Source organism: Rutidosis leptorrhynchoides, chromosome 9 (assembly GCF_046630445.1).
Source record: "Rutidosis leptorrhynchoides isolate AG116_Rl617_1_P2 chromosome 9, CSIRO_AGI_Rlap_v1, whole genome shotgun sequence".
NCBI classification, from domain to species: Eukaryota; Viridiplantae; Streptophyta; class Magnoliopsida; order Asterales; family Asteraceae; genus Rutidosis; species Rutidosis leptorrhynchoides.
In genome coordinates this window covers 95,656,832-95,664,946 of record NC_092341.1, presented here as the reverse complement: position 1 = coordinate 95,664,946, position 8,115 = coordinate 95,656,832, and positions in this window count along the sequence as shown.

Below are 8,115 nucleotides of genomic sequence, written 5' to 3'. Positions count from 1 at the left end.
TTTTGGTCAAACATTGTCATAAAGACTTATGACCATGCAATGGGACCCACGTAGACGACGCCGTCACTTGACGATTTGTCGGGGTCGCTACACGAGAAAGTCGAATCGGTGTTTTCCATAAGTAAGTGTACTGAAGAGGACAAAGTTAAGTATGCTATGCATACCTTCACAGGTACTGCGTTAATGTGGTGGAACACCTATCTTGAACAGGTAGGACAAAATGCTGCTAACGCACTACCATGGTCGGCATTCAAGCAATTGATAAACGAGCAGGACCGTCCTAGAAACGAAGTTAATAAACTCAAGGCAGAACTTAGAGAGTTACGAACACAAGGGTTCGACGTTACCACATATGAACGATGATTCACAGAGTTGTGCCTATTGTGTCCGGGAGTATTCGAAGATCGACGCGTTTGTAAAAGGGTTACCAGTTAGAATTCAAGAAGATGTGAGTTCACAGAAGCCCGCTTCTATACAGAAGGCAAGTCAAATGGCTCATAAACTCATAAATCAGATTGAGGGAATAATTAAAGAACAAGCAGCCGAAGAAGCCAACACGAAACAACTCAAGAGGAAGTGGGAGGAAAACGGTGACAAGAGTCACCAGTACAACAACAACAATTACAACCACAATCGCAACAACTATCCCAACAACCGCAACAACAATCGCAACAATAACCACAATTCTAACAATAACTACAACAAACAGCCCAACAACAACTACTACATCAATCGTTTCAACAACAATAACAATCCCAACAACAACCTCAATAACAACAATGGAAACAAAAACCAAAAACAGCCATGTCATAGGTGTGAAGAAAATCATCAGGGGTTTTGCACGACAATTTGCAACATGTGTAAAAGAAATGGTCATAGCGCGACAAAGTGTGAGGTCTACGGACCAAATTTAACAGAACTAAAGGAACAAATAATGTCGGAACAAGTAATGCCGAAACGAATAGTGTCGGAGCAAGTAATACCAACGATGTTTGCTATAAATGTGGAAAACCGGGCCACATTATTAGAAATTGCCCGAATCAGGGGAATACTAATGGGCAGGGCCGTGGAAGAGTTTTCAATATTAATGCGGCAGAAGCACAGGAAGACCCGGAGCTTGTTACGGGTACGTTTCTTATTGACGATAAATTTGCTTATGTTTTATTTGATTCGGGTGCGGATAGAAGCTATATGAGTAGAGAATTTTGTGTTAAATTAAGTTGCCCATTGACGCCCTTGGATAATAAATTTTTACTCTAATTAGCAAATGGTAAACTAATTTCGGCAGATAATATATGTCGGGATAGAGAAATTAAACTGGGTGATGAAACGTTTAAGATTGATTTAATACCATTCGAGTTAGGGAGTTTTGATGTAATAATTGGCATGGACTGGTTGAAAAAGGTGAGAGCAGAGGTCGTTTGTTACAAAAATGCGATTCGCATTATACGTGAAAAAGGAAAACCTTTAATGGTGTACGGAGAAAAGAACAACTCGAAATTAAATCTTATTAGTAGTTTGAAGGCGCAAAAACTAAGAAGAAAAGGTTGTTATGTCATTCTAGCACACATCGAGGAAGTTAAACCTGAAGAAAAGAACATCAGTGATGTTCCCATCGCAAAAGAATTTCCCGATGTATTTTCGAAAGAATTACCGGGATTACCCCCACATCGATCCGTTGAATTTCAAATAGACCTTGTACCAGGAGCTGCACCAATAGCTCGTGCTCCATACAGACTCGCACCCAGCGAATTGAAAGAATTACAAAGTCAGTTATAGGAACTTTTAGAGTGTGGTTTCATTCGACCAAGCACATCACCATGGGGAGCTCCTGTTTTGTTTGTCAAGAAGAAAGATGGTACATTCAGGTTGTGTATCGACTACCAAGAGTTGAACAAACTTACCATCAAGAACCGCTACCCACTACCGAGAATCGACGACTTATTTGATCAACTACAAGGCTCGTCTATTTATTCGAAGATCGATTTACGTTCTGGATATCATCAAATGCGGGTGAAGGAGGATGATATTCCAAAGACTGCTTTTATGCCGTTTGGATTGACTAACGCACCAGCTGTGTTCATGGACCTCATGAACCGAGTGTGTGGTCCATATCTTGACAAGTTTGTCATTGTTTTCATCGATAACATACTTATTTACTCGAAAAATGATCAAGAGCATGAAGAACATTTGAGAAAAGTGCTACAGTTACTGAGAAAAGAAAAACTGTACGCTAAGTTTTCAAAGTGTGCATTTTGGTTGGAAGAAGTTCAATTCCTCGGTCACATAGTGAACAAAGAAGGTATTCAGGTGGATCCAGCAAAGATTGAAACTGTTGAAAAGTGGGAAACCCCGAAAACTCCGAAACACATACGCCAGTTTTTAGGACTAGCTGGTTACTACAGAAGGTTCATCCAAGACTTTTCCAGAATAGCAAAACCCTTGACTGCATTAACGCATGAAGGGAAGAAATTTAAATGGAAAGATGAACAAGAAAAAGCATTTCAATTGTTAAAGAAAAAGTTAACTACGGCACCTATATTGTCATTACCTGAAGGGAATGATGATTTTGTGATATATTGTGACGCCTCAAAGCAAGGTCTCGGCTGTGTATTAATGCAATGAACGAAAGTAATTGCTTATGCGTCTAGACAATTGAAAATTCACAAACAGAATTATACGACGCATGATTTGGAATTAGGCACGGTTGTTTTTGCATTAAAGACTTGGAGGCACTACTTATATGGGGTCAAAAGTATTATATATACCGACTACAAAGGTCATCAACACATATTTAATCAGAAACAACTGAACATGAGGCATCGCAGGTGGATTGAGTTATTGAATGATTACGACTTTGAGATTCGTTACCACCCAGGGAAGGCAAATGTGGTAGCCGACGCCTTGAGCAGAAAGGACAGAGAACTCATTCGTGTAAAATCTATGAATATAATGATTCATACTAATCTTACTACTCAAATAAAGGAGGCGCAACAAGGAGTTTTAAAAGAGGGAAACTTAAAAGATGAAATACCCAAAGGATCGGAGAAGCATCTTAATATTCGGGAAGACAGAACCCGGTATAGGGCTGAAAGGATTTGGGTACCAAAATTTGGAGATATGAGAGAAATGGTACTTAAAGAAGCTCATAAAACCAGATATTCAATACATCCTGGAACGGGGAAGATATACAAGGATCTCAAGAAACATTTTTGGTGGCCGAGTATGAAAGCCGATGTTGCTAAATATGTAGGAGAATGTTTGACGTGTTCTAAGGTTAAAGCTGAGCATCAGAAACCATCAGGTCTACTTCAACAACCCGAAATCCCGGAATGGAAATGGGAAAACATTTCCATGGATTTCATCACTAAATTGCCAAGGACTGCAAGTGGTTTTGATACTATTTGGGTAATAGTTGATCGTCTCACCAAATTAGCACACTTCCTGCCAATAAGAGAAAATGACAAGATGGAGAAGTTAGCACGAATGTATTTGAAGGAAGTCGTCTCCAGACATGGAATACCAATCTCTATTGTCTCTGATAGAGATGGCAGATTTATTTCAAGATTCTGGCAGACATTACAGCAAGCATTAGGAACTCGTCTAGACATGAGAACTGCCTATCATCCACAAACTGATGGGCAGAGCGAAAGGACGATACAAATGCTTGAATACATGCTACGAGCATGTGTTATTGATTTCAAAAACAGTTGGGATCAACATCTACCGTTAGCAGAATTTTCCTACAACAACAGCTACCATTCAAGCATTGAAATGGCGCCGTTTGAAGCACTTTATGGTAGAAAGTACAGGTCTCTGATTTGTTGGAATGAAGTAAGGGATAGACAGATTACGGGTCCGGAAATAATACAAGAAACTACTGAAAAGATTATCCAAATTCAACAACGGTTGAAAACCGCCCAAAGTTGACAAAAGAGCTACGCTGACATTAAAAGAAAAGATATAGAATTTGAAGCTGGAGAGATGGTCATGCTTAAGGTTGCACCTTGGAAAGGCATTGTTCGATTTGGTAAACGAGGGAAATTAAATCCAAGGTATATTGGACCATTCAAGATTATTGATCGTGTCGGACCAGTAGCTTACCGACTTGAGTTACCTCAACAACTCACGGCTGTACATAACACTTTCCACATCTCGAATTTGAAGAAATTTTTTGCTAAAGAAGATCTCACTATTCCATTAGACGAAATCCAAATCAACAAAAAATTTCAATTCATCGAAGAACCCGTTGAAATAATGGATCGTGAGGTTAAAAGACTTAAACAAAACAAGATACCAATTGTTAAGGTTCAATGGAATGCTCGTAGAGGACTCAAGTTCACCTGGGAATGAGAAGATCAGATGAAGAAGAAATACCCGCACTTATTTCCAGAAGATACGTCAACACCTCCAACTGCTTAAAATTTCGGGACGAAATTTATTTAACGGGTAGGTACTGTAGTGACCCGAAATTTTCCATGTTTTTATATATTAAATGAAATTGATATTTACATGATTAAGTGTTTCCAACATGTTAAGCAATCAAACTTGTTAAGACTTGATTAATTGAAATAGGTTTCATATAGACAATTGACCACCCAAGTTGACCGGTGATTCACGACCGTTAAAATTTGTAAAAACTATATGATGACATATATATGTTTATATATATATTTAACATGATATTATGATAAGTAAGTATCTCATTAGGTATTTTAACTATGCATTATATACATAAAATTGAGTTTATTGATTTAAGAAACTCGAAACGATATATATAACGATTATCGTTATAACAACGTCTTACTAAATACATATGAATCATATTAAGATATTTATACACTATGTTTAATCATGATAAATTATAAGTAAACATGTCATTATGTATATTAACAATGAACTACATATGTAAAAACAAGACTACTAACTTAAGGATTTTGAAACGAGACATATATGTAACGATTATCGTTGTAATGATATTTATATGTATATATATCATATTAATATATATTAATATATCATAATATCATGATAATATAATAATTTAACATCTCATTAGATATAATAAACATTGGGTTAACAACATTTAACAAGATCGTTAACTTTAAGGTTTCAAATCAACATTTACATGTAACGGCTAACGATGACTTAACGACTCAGTTAAAATGTATATACATGTAGTGTTTTAATATGTATTTATACACTTTTGAAAGACTTCAATACACTTATCAAAGTACTTCTACTTGACAAAAATGCTTACAATTACATCCCCGTTCAGTTTCACCAACAATTCCACTCGTATACACCCGTACTCGTACTCATACAATACACAGCTTTTAGATGTATGTACTAATAGTATATATACTCAATTATCTGATCTTAGAAGCCCTAAATGACTCATCATCCATTATAGCAACATGTAGGGATCATCCTTTGTCATTTACCATGAATGATTAAGCTAAATTACAAACTAATGAATCCTTTATCTACACCTAAAGTTCACGTGAACTTTCACCAACATAAACACATTTTCATTCAACTTACGTGCATCAAATTACTCTCTCTCAATTACTCTCTTAGTGTTCTAAGTGTTCTTCATCTTTTTCTTCATAATCTAGCTCAATCTAGTTCAAACTAGGTAACCTAGATCAACATACAAAACCACTACTCAAGAACACACCAACAACACTTCCAAGTTTGCTAGCTTACTTCCAATCTTGTAAAGTGATCATCCAATCTCAAGAAATCTTTCTTATTTACAGTAAGTTATCTTTCTAATAAAAGGTAATACTCATATTCAAACTTTGGTTCAATTTCTATAACTATAACAATCTTATTTCAAGTGATGATCTTACTTGAACTTGTTTTCGTGTCATGATTCTGCTTCAAGAACTTTCAAGCTATCCAAGGATCCTTTGAAGCTAAATCCATTTTTCTCATTTCCAGTAAATTTATTCACAAAACTTGAGGTAGTAATGATGTTCATAACATCATTCGATTCATACATTTAAAACTACCTTATTCGAAGGTTTAAACTTGTAATCACTAGAACATAGTTTAGTTAATTCTAAACTTGTTCGCAAACAAAAGTTAATCCTTCTAACTTGACTTTTGAAATCAACTATACACATGTTCTATATCTATATGATATGATAACTTAATGATTTAAAATCGGAAAACATGAAAAACACCGTAAAACCGGATATACGCCGTCGTAGTAACACCGCGGGCTGTTTTGGGTTAGTTAATTAAAAGTATGATAAACTTTTATTTAAAATTTGTTCTTCTGGGAAAATGATTTTTCTTATGAACATAAAACTATATCCAAAAATCATGGTTAAACTCAAAGTGGAAGTATGTTTTTCAAAATGGTCATCAAGATGTCGTTCTTTCGACTGAAATGACTACCTCTTACAAAAATGACTTGTAACTTATATTTCCGACTATAAACCTATACTTTTTCTGTTTAGATTCATAAAATATAGTTCAATATGAAACCATACCAAATTGATTCACTCAAAACGGATTTAAAACGAAGAAGTTATGGGTAAAACAAGATTGGATATTTTTTATTGTTGTAGCTACGGGAAATATTGTAACAATTCTATACAAATCATTTCCTAGCTAACTTATATTGTATTATACATGTATTCTAATATATTATGTAATCTTGGGATACCATAGACACGTATGCAAATATTTTGACATATCATATTGACCCATGTATATATATTATTTGGAACAACCATAGACACTCTATATGCAGTAATGTTGGAGTTAGCTATACAGGGTTGAGGTTGATTCCAAAAATATATATACTTTGAGTTATGATCTAGCCTGAGACGTGAATACACTGGGTTGTGGATTGATTCAAGATAATATATATCCATTTATTTCTGTACATCTAATTGTGGACAACTAGTTGTAGGTTACTAACGAGGACAGCTGACTAAATAAACTTAAAACTTTAAAACGTATTAAAAATATTGTAAATATATTTTGAACATACTTTGATATATAAGTACATATTTGTCATAGGTTCGTGAATCGACCAGTGGCCAAGTCTTACTTCCCGACGAAGTAAAAATCTGTGAAAGTGAGTTATAGTCCCACTTTTAAAATCTAATATTTTTGGGATGAGAATACATGCAGCTTTATAAATGTTTTACAAAATAGACACAAGTACATGAAACTACTTTCTATGGTTGAATGATCGAATCCGAATATGCCCATTTTGCTTGGTAACCTAAGAATTAGTAAACCGATCTACTAATTGACGCGAATCCTAAAGATAGATCTATTGGGCCTAACAAACCCCATCCAAAGTACCGGATAGTTTAATACTTCGATATTGTTTTTATCATGTCCGAAGGATTTCCCGGAATGATAGGGGATATTCTTATATGCATCTTGTTAATGTCGGTTACCAGGTGTTCACCATATGAATGAATTTTATCTCTATGTATATTGAAATATGAAATCTTGTGGTCTATTATTATGATTTGATAATATATAGGTTAAACCTATAACTCACCAACATTTTTTGTTGACGTTTTAAGCATGTTTATTCTCAGGTGATTATTAAGAGCTTCCGCTATTGCATACTAAAATAAGGACAAGATTTGGAGTCCATGCTTGTATGATATTATGTAAAAACTGCATTCAAGAAACTTATTTTTGATGTAATATATTCTTATTGTAAACCATTATGTAATGGTCGTGTGTAAATGGTATATTTTAGATTATCATTATTTGATAATCTACGTAATGCTTTTTAAACCTTTATCGATAAAATAAAGGTTATAGTTGTTTTAAAAATGAATGCAGTCTTTGAAAAACGTCTCATATAGAGGTCAAAACCTCGTGACGAAATCAATTAATATTGAACGTTTATAATCAATATGAACGGGACATTTCATGTACTGCTCAAGTACTATAGATGCAAAGCCAGCTGAAAGACTATGGTGTTCATGTTACAAAAACTCCAATCTACTGTGACAACACAAGTGCTATTGCTATTACCAACAATCTTGTGATGCATTCAAGAACTAAGCACATTGACGTTCGATATCATTTCATAAGGTATCATGTTCAAAAAGGAGATGTGGAGCTACA